General features: G+C 37.3%; 1 long non-coding RNA gene across 2 annotated transcripts in view; it reads right to left on the minus strand.

The window, feature by feature from the left end:
• LOC136290571 (uncharacterized) overlaps window positions 1-15,832 on the minus strand; it is a 59,779-nt gene extending 43,947 nt beyond the window's left edge. For both annotated transcript variants that reach the window (XR_010721220.1, XR_010721222.1), the window contains exon 1: window positions 15,693-15,832. This is a non-coding gene — a long non-coding RNA (uncharacterized lncRNA). The remainder of the gene's footprint in view (window positions 1-15,692) is intronic.
• Window positions 15,833-19,044: the final 3,212 nt, after the last annotated feature.

The raw sequence follows: 19,044 nt of genomic DNA on the forward strand, positions 1-19,044 counted from the left end.
AATAAATACTTTTTATAATTTCACTAGGAATTTTTTAATCAAAAAAATGCTTAAGCATTTTAAATTGATATATCTGGGGATGGTAGAAAGAAATTACCTTCAGCAGCCCTATTTGCACATAAAACTGATCCATTTACTATAGTTAGTATAATTAAAGATTTACTGATTGACTACTACATCTCATACTATCAAATAATGTATCGTTTGTGTAAAATAAAGCCAGTGAAGATTTATTCATCAATAGAAAGTACATCCTTGGCCCATACACTCACACTGCCTTTATCAGAAGGAAAAGAACAGTACTCTGCTCGAACACCACCCATCCACAAAAAAAAAAATAAATAAATAAAATTTTAAAAATAAAAAAAAGCAAACTCAACCCCACACCACCCCAACACCCAAGAAGGCCTTATTCACAGCAAGAAAAAATTCCTCTCATTTAAAAGTGACAGCAAAGCAGCTTATAGAGTTGGTGATCTCCTGGGCTAAGCTGAATTTCTACTTATGCATTCTTTTGTTGGATCATATTCCCATTAAAAGAACCAGGGAAATTTTTAGAAAAAAAGATGTAGCTGCATAGTTGATAAGGAAAAAAAGTATATTTTACATGTTATTTAGAAGAAAGAAGAGTTTAGGGCATATGTGCAGAACAAGAAACCAAAATTAGCACAGCACTCCCCTGAATAATACCTTCTGCTTCTCTACAGGACTATTTATCCCAAAGATTATGTGCTGTGATGCATCTCTAACAGTTTGATCATCTAAGCACCCTCATTCAAAGCTCTACAGGGACAGTGCCTCATGTTATGCAGATGTAGCCTAAATGTCAGCATCTGGAAAAGAGATAACACATTACAGGTATTTGTAGAAAGAACAGCAGCTTCATCCACTGTGTTTCTTCTGATAAACCAATACAAGGATCTTGCACCAGCTTTGGACTGGAAAACACTACTTTTTAAGAAAGCTGCAAGGACTAAGCATGGCTATAGTCTTTGTTCTCACCAAAAGTCACAGTATTTATCTTTTTTTTTTTTTTAATAATTATGCATGATGTAGCAAACATGAAGGTCTAGGTTAACAACTAATGATTTTTCCTGGTTGTAAAATAGTAGAAATACTCTAAGGCCTTTGGAGATGAACCATTCAAAAGCAGAAAAGTGGCCATACTCCAGGAGCTTTAAGATACCATATATAGCATTCCATATGCAGTAACAGAAAAAGAAATACATTAAAACATATTTGGTATTCTAAAAGTAAAATCAAATCTATAATAATTATGATACTGTCCACAAACAGCATGTTTATCATCATGACTCAAAGTCATACTATATTACACAAGCTCTTTTGATCAAGCTTCTTTCTGTGAAATCTACCCTAACTACCTTCCGCAAATTGACTCAAAACCGTTAAATTGAGATCAAAAAAAAAAGACCCCAAAATTAAGAAATTTAGCAATATTTGCATGATAGGAGCTCATGTGACAGGAAAAGCTCACCTTTTCCCTACTGTACCTTCAAATAGCAAATTTAATATATACTTTCTAAAAATCATAGTATTTGCTAAATAGAAAATATTTTTTTTTGTAACTCTACATTCACACTTGGTGTTAGCTTCTGAAACAAGTACTTAGAATCATGTTTCAGTTCTAGTATACAAGTATACATCTTTACAAGCCCCAGTAAGAAAAAATAAACCAAAAATCTTTTTGATTGCCCAGAGAAGTTGAGGATTTCCCATCCTTAGAAGTGTTCAAGGCCAAGCTGGATGAGGCCCTGGGCAACCCTGACTAGTGGAAGGTGTCCTTGCCTATGGCAAGGGTGTTAGAATTAGACGATATTTTGCCCCTTCCAACCCAAATCATTCCGTGATTCTATTGACATATTTTATGAGCAAACAGTTCACTGGATGCCACTCCCGTAAATCACTTGGATCAGTCATCAGCTTCTGAACATTCAGTCTGAATATTTGACAGAGCCTCTGGACACAAATGTAGCACTGGAACAGATTCATTAAGATTGTCATGGAATTTGCAGTCCTGAAGGCTCTCAAGATTTGGCTAGACCACACAACTGAGCTGACTTAACATTGACCACAATCCTATCCTGAGCATGAGCTCAAACTAGATGACCTACCCAGGTCCTTTCTAACAAGTCTTCCACAATCCCACAAATGCACAGTAAAGGATTTGCTGCAGAACCTTTATTATGGACCTTATCCATGAAAAATTCCAATAAGGTACACTCTTGTTTTTAATTTCTGATGGGGTACACACTTTCAGTACAAGATTCCACCCCCCCCCCATTAGTTTCCAAGCTTCTCAAGAGCATACAAGCCATTATCTTTTACTATTCCAGTCGTTTTCTCCTAGCAATAATCATCCAGCCCCAAGACACTGCTCCCTATGTTATTTATAGTGTGAATCACAGCAGCCTCAAGTGCACTGGACTCTTGAGGGAAAGCACATAGATTTCTTAAGGGAAAATTAGTTAAGTGTGTAATGTTGCCTGGAAAAGCCTGTCTGGCACTTTTATATGGGCAGCTAACTTTCAAATGCCACTTTGACTGGCAAAATATTTGAAAAAGGATTTCCATTTTATTTATTCTCTTTGAAATAAATGTTATGAATTCTTTTCAAACCTCAGCTTTGATCACCCTAGTCTCCACAATCAGCATATCCTGTAGCAAATATTTTAAACCAAGAGAAAGATAATGAAATAAACATGCACTCAGCTCCTCCATATGAAGAAATCCTGAATCCCAATAATTGAAAATAAAGAAAACCATCACATCTCAAATAATTTAATGTTTTCTAATCTCTAATTTAACCTTTATTTGGCCGACATGTAAAACTAGCTCCTATTAAAAACAGGATTCATTCAATCTTTTTGTTGATACCATCATTCATAAAGTCAGTCATAAATAAAGCAGAAGTCAACAATTCTGTGTTAATTACAGAAAATAAATCCACTCATCCCTTTCTTTCAGAAATCAGCTTTTACTGATACAGAGTAGCTCCAACACAGAGAAAAACCTTACATGCCAAGAGGAACATGGAGAATGTCAGTGCTCTAGAAGAAATAGGCAGGAAAACAATACAGTTGTTCTACAAGTGTCCTTAAGGCTGTCACCTCTGCTGCCAGAGGCAAAGAAAATTTTCAGGAAGCCCTTGCTAATAATGTATAGAAGAATATAGTGAATAGAAGAATGACATGAATGTAAAAGACCTGGGGAATAAGTATCACTTGTGTACCTACTTCCTCTTCTAAGAGAGCCTGCTGATGTGAAGCCAAAATTGTACAGGTCTGTAACAAGCTCAGAGAGACCAGAGTGATATCCTTAAGTTGGGCTTTTTCCTTTAGGCCTTCTAGTTATCATCAGTTTAAAGCCTTCTAGTTATCATCAGTTTAAGACACCTAAGTGTCTTAAAACTAGATTAAACTAGAACCTTCCAGTTGCAGCCTGCAATCGTGGAAAGATGAACTGGCATGTCAGTATTCAAATAATGCAGATTTACACAAGGCTGGAATGAGTTCCAGCATTCAAAATTAATTGCACCTCAACTGTTACGCTTTCTCTCTTTGACCAAGTCTCTTTTTTGCTAAGAATTGCAAGACTATCAGAGAAACCAGCCCTGGAGCATTGAGAAGTTTATAGATCCAATAACCCTGTCTCCAAATAAAAATCCACTAACAGCATGAAAGGCAAAGGCCACAGACAAGGACTTAAGGAAATAGCAAGTATATGTAAGGTTTTTTCATCATTTCACATTGAAAGGATTTTGAAGCTTAGCCTATCAGTCGAGATACTCACATTGAAAACCTATTTATGCTTACATTTGAACTGGCCTTGCACAGCTTTTGGTGAACATGAAGGATTTCCCTCAACTTCAGGCAATTTGTTGCTTAACAATCTAAAAAGGGTAGATAAATACAGCACCATTACTCACCACCTGATTTTAAATTATTGAGGAAGTAACAAATGTCATCAGGAACCCTAGAGTGCTTTCATGAAACCAAATGTCACCTCTTCCCATGCAGCCAACACTCTCTCTCCCTCATTAGACAGTCGGCTTTGCAGAGATGTCTCCTTGCTTTGCAATACAATCACTGCTAGCACCTCCCTCTATTTGCTTTCAAAAAACTGCTTTCACTAGCATACTCTTTGATGGGAGTCACAAATTAGATATAATTCCTTAAGAAAGCAATTTAAAAAATGAAAGGGTCACTTATCTAACCTGTATTTATTAGGTTCTTTTTCCCCAATGGACATTAAGGATAAAACTCTAAAGAGAACAAGGAATATGTTCTCTTCAAAAAAGAGATATGGTCTCTCTACAAATCAAACAGGCTGCTGGTTTAACTGAACTTGAAATTGTGGATTAAGTTATTTCTCAGTTAAATCTCACTTTTTTAATATAAACTGCTCCATATATCTTCCAAGACAACTTTCTAATTCAAAAATAATAAGAATTAGAGTATCCATAGCAGGTGTTTCAGAACTACATGGATATCTCATGAAGGGAAAACATTAAAGTTCATCCAACAGCCATAAATAAAGTACCTCCTCTGATAAACCTTTGCAACTTAGTTCCTTCCCTGGCTAGGAAAGGATTTGTGAAAGAACATGCACTTCGCTTTGCCATTATCAAGACAGTAATAAATTGCCAGTTAAGTTTCTAAATTAACAGATTTTATTAAGTTTGCATATTTGTATCAACCCCTTTGAAATACTTACCTGTGCAGAAAAATGTAGTCCTCAAAGCCTGACTGCCTTGAAAAACAGTATTAAGTAGGAATATTAATCTTTAAAAGCAATAATTACACTATTGGAAAAAGACCCAAGAGGAGATCAGAAATAGGCACAAAATAGAAATTTTTTGGTTGCAAAAATACCAACACACACATACACACATTAAATATATTATTAAGTATATTATGGTTACAATACACAACGAAATTGTCTTACAGTGTGATCCTGTGTGATACCCACCCAGATAAAACCAAGTGAAAGAGCAAAAAAACATTTTTGGTGGGGTTTTATTTAACACACAGTCTAGTTTTTTAATCCTGTCACACTTTCACAGCTCAGATATCAACTAGATTTTCAGATAAACATGCCTCTGGTAAGTGAAAACTGGTCTTTCACATATGCTTCAGAAGCCCGCTATATGTCTTCTGATATCGGCATCACAACAGCTCTCTCATCAACTCACAGCAAGTCTATTGCAATTACAGATTTAAAATACTTTAGAGCACTCCATTGATGCCTTCATTCATATTTCAATTAAGCTGATGGTACATCTTTACCATTTCCATATAATGCTTTTACCTTCATGATAAGACAGTCGTAAGGGCTTTAAACCATTTTTATGATTTTATTCTGGAACTCCTAAGTACATGAATATTTTGCCCACTTGGTTTCAACATTTTTATCCTATTTAAACATAGCTAGTCAAGAAATGACACTATTAAAGCTTAAAGAGCCCTTCAAAATTCATTCAGTACAGATGAAAAAAGCTTATAAACATACAAAATAAAAAAAAGTTCAGGAGCAACACGAGAGCTACAGATCCAAAGAATAAATCTTGGGCCCACCCTCCCCCAGTTCAGCATGGTCAAAAGGATTTCCTGCCTTTGCTCTCCATTTCATAGCAATAACCCCAACCCCTCTGGAGGAGCTCTAATTTTATTGACACTACAGGAGAGGGAGACAGGTAGAAGGAGGAGACAGCAGGAACTGCAGGTACCATCCCCTAGGCACTCTTCACCTGAGCACCTGCACACCAAGCAGGAGAGGCAGCAGACCAGCAGTTGCTGTTTCACAGGTAGCCTCTCACCTATTTCACTGTTTTACTGTAATGCATGGTGAAATAACCTCCAGGGATTTTTTACACCTTTAGAAAAGGGCAACTCTCAAGATCAAAGGACACCCTCTAAGACTTCTCTGCTATAGCACATGCTTTTCATTTCTGTCTCCAGTTCCAGACATTCCAGGGAAGATAAAAAGCACTTTGGGTAAAAAAGCTTTTGTGGATTTTTATTTTCTGTTGTTCTTTTCTTTTCTTTTTTTTTTCCTAAACAAAAATTAGAAAAGTGAAAGCACAGATACAAGACAGCAAGTCAGGAGAAAGGGCAGCCTATGACACACCACCATCCTTCTTTATTCATACATTTACAATGATTTTAACATGTACGTCTGAAAGACAACTGCACCAAGCAAGTTTCCTCCTCTTTAAATCACATCTTACAGTTACACTCCATCACTATATAAAGTTGAGCCTAAAAGCATTTCACACTCTTACTCAAGCAGACCAGTGATGCATTTTCCACGTTAAAAATACTAATAGGAAGAGGCAAACCTGCTGCTTTTAGATCATTCTATTTTTATTTCTTCTAAAAATCCTTTCATCCATTTGACCCTTATTTGACTTCCACACAGCTAAGGTTCCTCCTTTGTTCTGCCTCCATGTCAAGTAGTATTTGCAAGTACTTTTGGAGGTATCCCAGCCACAATACCATTAGGCTATAAACGTTTAACTGTTGCTCACATATTTCTGAAAAGCAAGGTTCTTGTTACCCGATTCTAATGGGAAATTGCTATCACATCACAACTTGTAATTAATCACAAGAAGGCATGAAACCTGCATTCAAATGGGAACTTTGCTATTTACATTTTCCGCAAACTCAGTTTGCTTGCAGACACACATTAATTACACTTAAATAAAATAAAAACCCATTCTGAGATCCCAAATAGAACATAAAATGATCAACATTTGACCATTTCACTGACTAGGTGTCATGGTTTAACCCCAGCTGACAAACAAGCCCCACACAATGGGATGGAGAAGAAAACTGGAAGGGTTAAATTGAGGAAAAAAAAAAAATCCTGAGTTTAGATAAAGACAATTTAACAGGTAATGTAAAAGCAAATCAACTTAAGTTGATTCACTCCTTCCCAAGGGCAGACAGATGTTCAGCCATCTCCACAAAGGCAGGGCTCCCTCACACATAGCAGTGACTTGGAAAGACATACACCATCACTCCAAACATCCCCTTCTCCTCTCCCCACTTTCTGGCTGAGCATATTGCCATCTGGACCATGCTTCATTGAACATCCGTGCAGTAAGCCGGGCTCAGCAGTGTTCCATCCCAGCACCTCATGCACCCCCGGCCTCCTTGCCGGCGGGGTGGGTGAGAGGCAGAAAAGGCTTTGCACTGTTCAGCTAGGACAAAAGCACCCCTCATCCCTGTGTTATCACAACACTGTTTCCAGCACAAATCCAAAACAAAGAAGCATACTTGTCACCGGGAAGAAAATTAATCTCACCCCAGTCAAAACCAACACATTATGCTTCTCTTACTGGATCCTACTTCCACTGTCATTTGCTCCAGGGCTGTCACAGCACACTTCCATTGTGCTGCTGAATAGTCCAACCATTTAAAAAAATTAAAAAAAAATAAAAAAAATAAACAAAAAAAATCCCCAAAACCTCTGTGTCTGCTGTCATTGAATTAACTGGCTCTTTTATTTTCACTATTTAATTTACTTGACCCAAATGCTGTTGGGCAGCCTAGGGGAAGGTTTGAGAACTGTGTTGCTTTTCTTTACAGACACACACTTGGTGTGGTCTTCTAGCTCTCATAAAGACCACAACCTCCCAAGAATATAGTTTACATATGGTAAATCCAGCAAGAAAGAAGCTTCTTCAGAAAACCGTCATTTACACAAATAGCCGCTGCAGTTAGACTAAGGATATAATGTTACAAGACCCGACCATATCTAAAATTAGGTCATGAACTCACCACAACCAAGTCCTAAATAAGTTCTTGGGAAAATATTGCACATCGTCATGGGTACAGCAGGCAAAGAGAACTAATTGCTCATTCTAAAGCAGCTAGTCATTGCTACTTAATTTTATTAGTCTTCAACATGATCCAGGACACAACCACGTCAGGAATAGTGCAGACACAACAAAATAAATTCACCAAAGCAGGCAATCTACAGCAAAGAGAGTTAGTTGCTAGCTGTAAAGAGGGACTTGGCATTAGTTGTGGGGAAGAAGTCATTCAGTTTTGACTAGAAAAAATGCCATAATTGTCATAATAGTTCCTTTAGATTTACTTACATGCTGCATAAATCACTTTACATGAACACACGTAATCACTACCACCTGTGAAGACAGGCTGCAAGTTTACCAAGAAACTGCAGCAAATACCCGCTTTAACTGCTAATTTAAAGCCTACCAGGTGCAAATAAATGAAGGACCACTCTCATGATCTCTAGTAATGCATTCCTTATTCAGCAATACTACAGTTCTCCCTTTGTCATATTAAAACTTTAGTCTGCTCTCCTTTCAATTCAGTTTTGAAAATGCTCAAATCCATAAATATCATCAGTGAAGAATATCTTTTAGGTTAAAGTTGACAAGTCCTGTAAGAAAATGATGCATTCCTTGATCTGGCTTAAGAGAAAATGAGCATGAATATGTATAGCATAAATATAGCTCTTCACAGGTCTATAAGGAAAAGAATTTATGTTACTAAAAAAAAAAAAAAAAAAAAAAAAAAAATCCAAAATCTCTTATTTCTTTATATGCCTTTCCTAGAGTTTGATTCAATACCTAGTAGTTCATCCAGAAATGGCTTCATTTCCTATTTTTAAATGTTAATTCCTCTCTCCTTACAAAAACAGCAGAAAATATCAGGAAGAGGCTGAGTCACTTGGAAGCCATTTCAAATGTAGAATGCAAGTGCTGCCTCATACAGCCTAAAGATTAAATTTGCATGATATTCAAATGGTACTATAACAAAAAAAAAAAAAAAAAAAAAAAAAAAAAAAAAAAAAAAGTAGAAATAGAAGAGACTTCATTTTCTTTTCCCCACACCTCTTGCCTAATGTGTACAAAGTTGGGGTTTTTTATTGCAAAACAGAATACTAATATGGAAGTTTAACTTTATATGTACATTGAAAGAGACAAGAAATAGCCTGCCAACTGGTTCTTCTCATGATTATATGTTTACTAAAAATTTAGTCACAATATTAACTAGTTCACAGATTACTTTCTTTTATAATGATTTGCTCTTAAGATACCCATATTTTCACCCAAATATTGTGCTTTGCTGATTTTAAAAAATAAAACTCTGACAAATGCTGGACTATAGTGATCCAACAGCCCCCAGATGAAAAAATACAAGTCAAAAAATACACATTTCACAGTAAATAAGAGTATAAGTACTTTTCACCAGTTTATTTATAATGTACTAGAAGTGATAAGTGATTGCTTTTCATTAAGAGGAACTGGAATGTTAATCAGTACTTTTTTTATAAAGTGTTTCAGTTCATATAAGTGTTTACTTGCAACAAAAAAGGATTAACATCTTTTCTACAGCTGCTTTTAAAATTTCCACTATATTGTCGTTATACAGAATGTGTTTTTTCTTAGAAAACAAGTGTAGGGGTATATGCAATAATCCTTCTGTATTCCTAACTCTTGAACAAAAATAAGTCAGTGAAATCGTGAATTATGCAATAGAGCTTAAAACCATTTATTCTTACTGATCTTCAGAGTTAAAATTCCCATTTTACATGCTTTCTTGTCCAATAAACTGGATTGATTTTCATATCATCAGTTAAATAAGCACATGACCATTTTGACCTCAAGCATATTCTTTTTCACAGAATCTGCATTTATTTCCACAGCTACGACACTTTTTATATGACTGCATCTATATCTCTCTTCCTTACACCTTTTTCATGGGCAGTTTTATCCACAAACAATTCCACATGAGTGACCTCTTGATTGATATCCTGTTAAATATAGAGTGTTGCTGTCCAAATGTGCTACTTTCCAAAGTATGTAGAGCACTAGTTTCTCATTTCTTTTTATTTCCTTTCCCCTCATCAGCTCAGTAGGTCACTATATTAACCTCACATGTGATCTGCACACAAGCCATGTGCAAGACACAAAATTTTCCAGACAGATGCAGACAAAACGATACAAGCATAACCCAAATTAATAATCTGCAGTCAGTATGGCAGGTAGCTTTGAACTAGCTATCAGAAACAAAGCTCAGGATGGCTTCCAAACCCAGTTAGTTTGGCTTGTGACAAAACTGGGGTGTTACTGGCCTCCCACCACCAAGCAGAGGAAAAGTGGAACCCTATCACAGTGCCAGCCAGCAACATAAATCCAGGCACTTATAACGTAATCCATGCAAGGTCAGGGAGGACTACTACTTCATCTCCACTTTGGATTAACAAAATGAAGTTATAAGGCTCTAAAACCTCTTAAATCCTACCTACAGAGATCTCACATTTATTTAGTGGCCCTGGCAGTACTGTGCATATGAGAACTGTTCTGTCAAGTCTGTTGTTCTTTCCAATTCATTTCCACAGAGATGCCAGTTCACAACTGACAAACCATACATGTTTTGGTACTCATCTGTCTTTGGTCTTAATCTTAAAAGCAAATCAAATACAGTAACCCTTCAGCTCAAAAGCAGTCTCATCTAATCCCATAGATTTCCCTACAGACAGGGATATCCTTTTTAATTTTCTAGTGGCTTTAGAACATTAAAGAAAATAACCCACCCGCACACCTTTCAGGCAGCAGTGTCAGCCACTGAGGCAGCATTTAATGCAAGCCTTTAAGACTCAGATTTCACCCTCCCTAGTGGGAGAGTTAGTGAACGATCATGTGTAACATGAAGCTGGTTATTTCATTCTTAATGCATCCTTAACTAAAATCAGCACATCTCCCAAAAGGGAATAAAATTAAGCCAATACACTTAAAATTTTACTCTCAATACACATTACAAGGCCTTAGAAAAAGTAAGCTTTAGAACCCAAGTCAATTTCAAGTTGACGAAGACCACCTGTCTCAGAAAATTCAGATCCCTTCAGCTTCAGGGAAGTTGGCAGAAAGGTAAAAACCTAATTCTCTGCTCACTTCCCTTCCTCAGACACTAGGCTGACAACTTGAGGCTTAGACTTTGGTAGTTCCAATTATCAGAGGAGTTCCATGGACTACCCCTTTGGAACACAGGAAGAATGTTTAAATAATCTGGAAGCCAAACCAGGTAGAACTGTCAGGAAAGAGTACTCACCAACAGACCTGTATAAAGAACTCGCAATTCCATTTTCTCTTACCAATGACAGACAGCAGACCTTTTTATTACGAACTCTGGATTTGCCGCACAGGACATGGCATACTGAGCCACAGCAAGGGCAAAAGCGTTTACATTTAAATACATTCATGAAATTTGAAGAAATAAAGTACAGAGTTCACACAGAAGAACGAAAGAACACACAAGGTTGAGGACCACATGAAATGTACGTTACATCCTTGCAAATTTCTTTCACCGCTTTACCATAAAAATATTTAAATAATAATCTAATAGTAACTACACATTGTTGCTGCTTGAGTCCACTGTATGTAACATATTCATTTCACTCTTAAGTTAAATCTCAGTGCTCACAGTTGCAACAAAAATACACTTAGGCAAACAGAAACTCTGTTTCACCAGCTAGAATTCTAAGAATAAATGCCAAACTAAAAAAATCAGGAAATTTCCACCACTGAACTTGTAATGTACATGAAATGTACAAAGTCAAAGTTTTAATTGCTGGAAGTGTGAGCACACCTACTTTAGTCCAGCTCACATAAAATCACTTATTTTTGAAGGAGCAGCTTCATCCTCAGCTAATTCACTGTTTAGCAAACAAGGTAGTGTATTGAAGCCAGCACAATTATACCCATCAACACTTAGTCAAGATTTATATGCACATTTATATCAAGACTAATACAGCCCTTAAATTTTCATGACTAGCTGCTTGTGACGAGGGCCTATTTTCTCTCTAGCTACACCACAATTCATGGGCTGCCATCTGGTCCTGTTAAGCAGCCTAACAGAGACAGAAATAAAACAAACTTTCATAGTTCGTCTGCACAGCAAGAATAAAAGTAAAGATTGCTTATTCTATTCCTGAAGCTATTTTTAAAACTACGTATCCCAACATGCCCATTACTTATAATTTGTATGATACCCAACAGGCTTCATGCTGAAATGAGATTTTACTCTGTATTAGATGATTGTATCTTGTGCAGAATGCTTGCTGGCTACCAAAAATTGTTTGCTGTTCTGCTTTGAATACCTGACTCAGTAACTGACACTAGGAGCATCAGTTTGACATGAATATGTAGATATGTGAAAATCTGTGTTCAAAACAAAACAGACTATGCTGAAAGGTCAAGTTTGACAGCTAGAAAGAAGCCTCAAGGCTCCTCTTCTAATCGAGTTTGAGTTTTATACAAAGGTCAATATCACTGATCTATTTCAGTTTTCTTCACTAGAAGGATTCAAGAATTCTTTGAAATACAATTGGTCTAGGCATTTGGAGAAAAACTTAAAAATTGGTAAAAAATTATCACTGTATGACCAGCACAATTCCTGCTCAGTGCATCATTTCTTGTGGTTTACAGGGCTTCTCTATATCGTACATTTTTGCATTGAAATTTAGAAGCAGTTGCAGTTTTAGAATGTTGCAAAAATCACTCTATCAAAGGGGTTAGTCTAATGAATTCTATCTCAAATATCTTCTTCACATAGCCTTACTTCAAGTGACTTGTTTCGTTTCAGTAAAGTCAGTGATTTTTGTACTCCTGGTGAATACCAGCCAATGGTAATAAGAGCATTCCCATGAGAGAGATCAAAATGATACCTCATTGTGATTTTTCTTCCAGAAGACTTCCTCCAACATCCCCAGAAGATGACATGTCCTGTTAGTTCAAGTCTCATGTGACTACTGGATCAACCAGCATGGCAGATAAGATTCATAACTACCATCTAAAGGTACTAAATAAGACTGTTCTTAAAAATGAGATCTGAAACTATAGAAGACAGTTTTACTCAAATTTCTGCCAGTTTAAGACTTACATTAACTGACTATATGAAGCTTATTTCTATTTCATGTTTCAGGCTATTGCAGTTTCCAATTTAGATCTTGGGGTCCTACCTGATTATAGTTGAATCCTCTAAACCAGAAAAGGGTTAAAGATACAGCAAGCATTCATGAGGTCTCCAACCTCCCCAAACAAAAGTTTCATCTAACATTTTCCCTTTGCACAGACACTGTTTGGGAAGGGATCTAGACCAGGCAGTGTTTCTAAAGTCTTCATGTCTTGGAAGCACACTAAGTCACAGGAGTAGCTATAGCAAGATACAAGTTTAAGGGTTCTCAGTTCACCTGCTGCAAAAATAACCAAATCTTAATAAGATAGCAACATATGTTTTCCTACACCCCAGACCCCCCCCACCAAAAAAAAAAAAAAAAAAAAAAAAAAAAAAACCAAAAAAAAAAACCACCCACAGCCTCTGTGGCAGGTATCTCCTGATAGACCTAACATATACTTTGTTCTGAAGTCTAAAAATCACACAAGCAAGAGTTTAATTTAAAAAAAAACTTGGTATTGGAAGACCTCGTGATACTACTACATTTGCATTATTACCTCCCAAAAGTATACAGTTTCCCTGAAAATTCACAGGTAAAGTTCCTTATTATCGATATCACTACACATCACAATTAGATACCTTAATATAAGAAAATGAATGTAATAATAGTCATATTTTCTGATGCACTGACTTTGGTTCACCCCTTGTTTTAATAACAGTGTTTGTACTGCTTATACCAAAGAACCATTTCAATGCTTAGGAACTTCAGGGCTAGATGAACAAGGGGTGAAACTAATATTAGTTTTATGGGTAATTTAGCCAAATACAATTTAATGCGAGGCAGCTTTAGCATAATCTAACCCTGATGGACAGGGTGACATCTAAACGATGGCATCTCTCCCCCTCTCAGTGAGAAATTATTTTTTCCAGCTCAAGTACATCCAGAACATTTGAGGACAGCACCTCTTTGCACCAGCACCTGGCTAATCTCAAGACAAATCACAGTATCAAAACCCCCTTTACAGCAAGGGCACATGTCTGACACCTGAAAGAGAGCCCAGTATTCTTCTGCTCCAACACCTGTAGGCCACACAGAGCTCTTTTGCATCTATAAAAAAGGCATGGGAGAGGGCTGGGAATTCATAGACAACATAAGCAACTACAAGTCAGTTTACTAGAGCTGGAAGTTTTGCTTTCAACTCCCAAAATTCGTAACCACCACTATGCACTTTAGTGTTTCCATTATACTCATATAGACAACTTTCAGATGTTGTTAAGTGACCAATTCTCCTTCCATCAAGGGAAGGTTTAAAGAGTTTTCACTGCACAGATTTTGAGCAACTCCTTCACAGAAGCTCACAGTTACCTCATGGGTAAGCCTTCCACAAAAGCAGAGGCCAGTCTTCAAGAAGCTGCTGCAAAATTTAAACCACTACCCCTGCTCACTCACCCAGACCCCAGACATAAGCTTCACTTGTCCGTATGGCTGACCAAGCAGGACAAGAACAGTACTCAGACTGCAAAGGCATATATCCTGGCTGTCTTAGGGGACAGCTAGACTTCAACACCAAGTAAAACATGCTGAATTGAGAGAACAGTGAGAAGAAGGACATAGCATTTTTATTTCTGCAATCAGGTAGGGATAATCAGCCCATCAGCACAACTGAGTGATTACTAACTAGTTAGCGGTTACTAAATTAAAAACCAAGCAAGCCCCTGTTTACCCCTCACCTTCCTCTGACAAAGGATCTGCTCTCTCTCCTGCCACACGCAAAGGCAGTGTAAGCATCTTGGAGAGCCAAATTCACTCACACACAAACCCCTGCTGTAAGAAGGATAGAGACATCCAAGTTCAACTGACTATGCTAGCAGCAAACCAGGATGCATGAGGTGTGCACGTCGAGAAGGAGGAGGTGTTTCAATACGTCACAATTCAAAGTATTTTCAATCATTAAAGTATTTTGCACATTAGCAAAAAGCATCTCCACAGAAAAGCCTGTTCAAACTTGACTACACTGTTAGTGCTCTAGCTGCTGTACATAAAAAAATAATTACCACACAAAACAGAAATATTGCTCAGAGTTTCACACATTTGCATGGATTCTTTTTTCAGCAGAGTGATAACCTGTAAGCACAATCACCTGACAAAGGTATCAGATATGCAGTTGAATGACTCTTCATCAATAGCCACTTTACAAACCTTACAACACCTGAAAGCACTTCTTTAGCCTTTGCATAGTGTCTTTTAAAGGCAGCTTGTGTATGTCTGTAGAAGAGCATTACAGAGTGAGCTCATCCCAAGTGGAAAATCATAAAAAGTTTACCCAGAAGGCTTTTTATTAAGTTTTCTTTCTCCTTCTTTTATTTCCATGGAAAACTCCTCATCACAAGCCAGTAGATTACACCTCCTTTATCATCAATAAGCTACAGCTTCTTTTCTCACATAGCTGTACACTTTATTACATTTCTCTCCAACTTCTCCTAAAGGAGTCACAGATTCCTTCTCAATTTATATAAAGCCAGGAACATTCACAGACTATCTCTCCTGTGTTCAGAAATAAAAATCCAAATATGCTCACACATACTACAACACCACAAACATGAGCAAACCTAAAAGATTCCTCTAGTTTTTTTCTAACCCTACTTCCTAGAGCTTTTCTCAAAAAGCAATCCAGCACCCTTCTCTAGGAACTTTTGTCTGTCTCTCTTCCTTAGCTCATGGAAAACTAAACTTCTACTTACCCTTTTCTCCTTTGATGTCCAGGCAACAAGCAGACAGAAACTTAGAGTCCACTTACTGCATTTCTCACCAGTGTCAGCAAACCAATCCTCCCATTACCTTTCCTACTGCAAGAGAGGCAAGGAACACAAGACAAAGTAGAAAAAAGCCCATGAAGAGTAGTCTTGCTTTCCTCTCCTTATTTCTAGGTGCAAGTGTCACCTGGCCTGTCCACTTTCCCATTAGAGCTGGATGGGGAACACCTGCTCCATGGGGCAGCAGGGGGGGGCTGACTAGTTGCAATTATATGAGTCTATAGCAGCTTTAACTGGCTTTCATAGCTTAGAAAGAGATGGACTGTCAATGACTTAGTTCTTTCTAATGAAACCCTGCCCAATTTCTATTTTTACTTAGAGAAAGCTAATGGCATTGCTTTTTAAGAAGTCCTTGTGTTGAGTACAATACAATCCTTGAATTGAGTACAACATAAAACTGTATTATATGAAGTAGCAGCTCAGAAGGATTTTTCTAGCTTTCCTCAAATGATCTATGGGAAACTGTAGTTCTGTGCAACCTGGAAAATGCTTTCTTAAATCAAATACTAACTCACATTCTTTTTGTAGAAAAAAAAAGAATCTTCGTTATATCTTCTAGACCTAATAAAAACAGGACAGTTATTCTGTGACATTTTGATGTCCCAGGAATTGCTCAATACTCTTCTTTTACTGATTTAAGCCTTTTGCAGATTCTGAAATACCAAAGACTGGCTTATAGTTTATGAATCTTGAGATACCAGAAAGGAATTGACTGAATAAGTCTTAACTACCAAAACATGTGCTAACACCAGGGAGAGTTAATCCCAGCCAAGACTAATCTTCTAAAACACATGACCTGAGCCAGCTTTAACTTTAGCTGGGCATGTATATTATAGTTTCAGTTAAATTATTACTTTGTAATTTCTCTCTTTACCCAAGGCACTAAAAGGGTGTCCTGGGCTAAAGAGGGGGTCACTTTTTATTTTGTGCCCCTCTTAAAAAGAAAAAAAAGAAAGAATTGAAACAGCAATAGAATAGCAGGCTTATGTTAAAAAAATTTAAAAGGCATGATGCATGAACAGTGTCTCCTCCTGTCTCTGCCCCAGTTGTGCTTTGCCACAGCAGACCACTATGGTTGCTGCTGCAGGTACAAATCCTTCACCTCTTGTCACCAGCCTCAATCATCACCCCATCCACCAGCAAACCAGCTCCTTGTGTCAGGAACAACCATTTCTCTTACTCCTAGCCGTGAGAACAAAATACAGCCCATGAGGGATCCGAAAACCCAACTCTGTCCCATACAGCTGACAAAATTGGACCACCCAACAGGTGCGAATGAGCACATTCATTTTCTAAGTGCTGGATCTCTCTGCATTGGGTAATATATGTTGGGGGTTGTTGGGAAATGTTGTTCCTTCACTTTCTTGCAAGAAGCCTAGTTACTGTGTGTGCATCGAAGTTCTCTCACTGCCAGCAGCTGAAGAAGTGTGGGTGCCAGCGTGTGAATACCAAATAATAATGGAATCCCCAGGAGATATCTGATTCAATTTCCTCTGCAGTACAAGACAAACATGAAAATTCATTGTCTTGATTAGCTTTAGTGCAGGGAAACAGCTTTCACAGCTGATTGTAAATCTTCTGAATGATCTCATTTAGCTTTTAACCTTCCTCTCCTTTTCATCCCTATGCAGACTATTCCAGCCCAGACACTCATTTATTTGAATAGCCTAAGACATGCATACGTTGTCTCCAGTCAGAATGAGAAGCCTCTGAAGTGCACAAATAATACTATGACCATTATAAATATATTTCAGGGTTTCTTATTACAAATGTACAGTTCAGATCTTATTTCTAGAAATAAGAAAACTACAAGGAGCATCACCATCACAGATAAAATACATCTACTTTCCTCAAAACTGCTAGTGTAAAAACTGGGGAATGGGCGAGCAGTTTAAACACTGGCAACTACCCCCCATGTTTTAAATCACCTTTTCAAGGACCTCCAGAATGAAAGCCAATATTGTGTGATAGCACAGTGTCAGTGGGGGTCACGGAAACAGGGGAAGAGTGCTGTGATCTAATGAGACACTGGCAGCATGGCACATAGCTGTGTTATTCTTACAGTCACTGCATCTGGATTATCTGTGCCAACTCTTCTGCTTTTCCATGGCTTCATCTGTGATGTTTCTGTTTCAGCTACCAAAGGAATTCTGCAAATGTCAAGAACTGTTATGACCAAGAGAGAAATCACTCTCCAAAATGTTTTTCCAGAATTTTATTAATGCAAATGATGATGGAAATTACTTATCTGCTTTCAAAAGGCATATGGGAGATTAAATCACAAACAGAGCATCATATCTCAATCTGGTTTCTATCAGTATTCATCCTCATAGGTCAGAAAATCTAAAATCAAAGCTGTTGTAAGTTTCACAAAACAAAATATAAGGAATCAAAATCTCACAATATGTAGTCCTACCTCAGATACTCTTTGGCCTCAATAACATTTTAGAAAATTTATTTAGTTATAAATTTTATGGAATCTTCCCCAAACCATCAAAATGTTGTCTTCTCAAAGTTGAAAAATCTCCAGAAAAAATGGGATGTGCTCTTTCTTACCATCTCTTCCTAATATAAATAGGAGACAATGAAGATCAGCAGGAATATTTTGTTCAGGTTCCCTTCATTCATACACATGTCCACAAGACCTTAGAAGAAATATGAAAATTAATGCTTGTCTTCAGATAGAATTTAAAGACACAAATATTCAGGACATCTCACTTTCATTCTTCACATTCAGACCTACTCTAAACTAGTTACCTCAGTTTCCTCCACAGCCTGCAGGCAGGAATGGGCATGTTTAACCAGATATTCAATTCATATATCCTAAAGACTCTCAGGATGCAATGTAGAGATTTTCTCTCGTGAATGGTCACAGCCCAAATGATTGTTTAAACTGGATATCTGACTTTTAGAAAACTAACCCACAAAAACCCTCCCTAAAACTCTTCCCATTCGATTTTCTGTACAGAAAGAATTATAACAAACAAACAATAGCTGACACACATTTTGTCTTTTCCCAGTTATTATCAATCAATAATACAGAATATTAATAGCATTGAGAGAGTCTGAGGATCCACCTCAGAGATTCACCAACCATTGCACACACTTGTCAATGCCAGGCACACATCTGGTGAACCTGTAGCAGAGAACAAGTCTGGAGGGACTTGAGTGAAGGCTGCCACCTCTTGGTGAACTAAATAGCACAAATTTTGGCTTATCTGCTGGTAAATGACACACCATAGGTATTAAGTTAAAATTCATTCATTCAAAAGTCAGTAAT

The sequence above is a fragment of the Chamaea fasciata genome, unplaced genomic scaffold, assembly GCF_029207755.1.
Source record: "Chamaea fasciata isolate MVZ Bird 193981 ecotype frontalis unplaced genomic scaffold, bChaFas1.0.hap1 SCAF_6, whole genome shotgun sequence".
Classification (NCBI taxonomy): domain Eukaryota; kingdom Metazoa; phylum Chordata; class Aves; order Passeriformes; family Sylviidae; genus Chamaea; species Chamaea fasciata.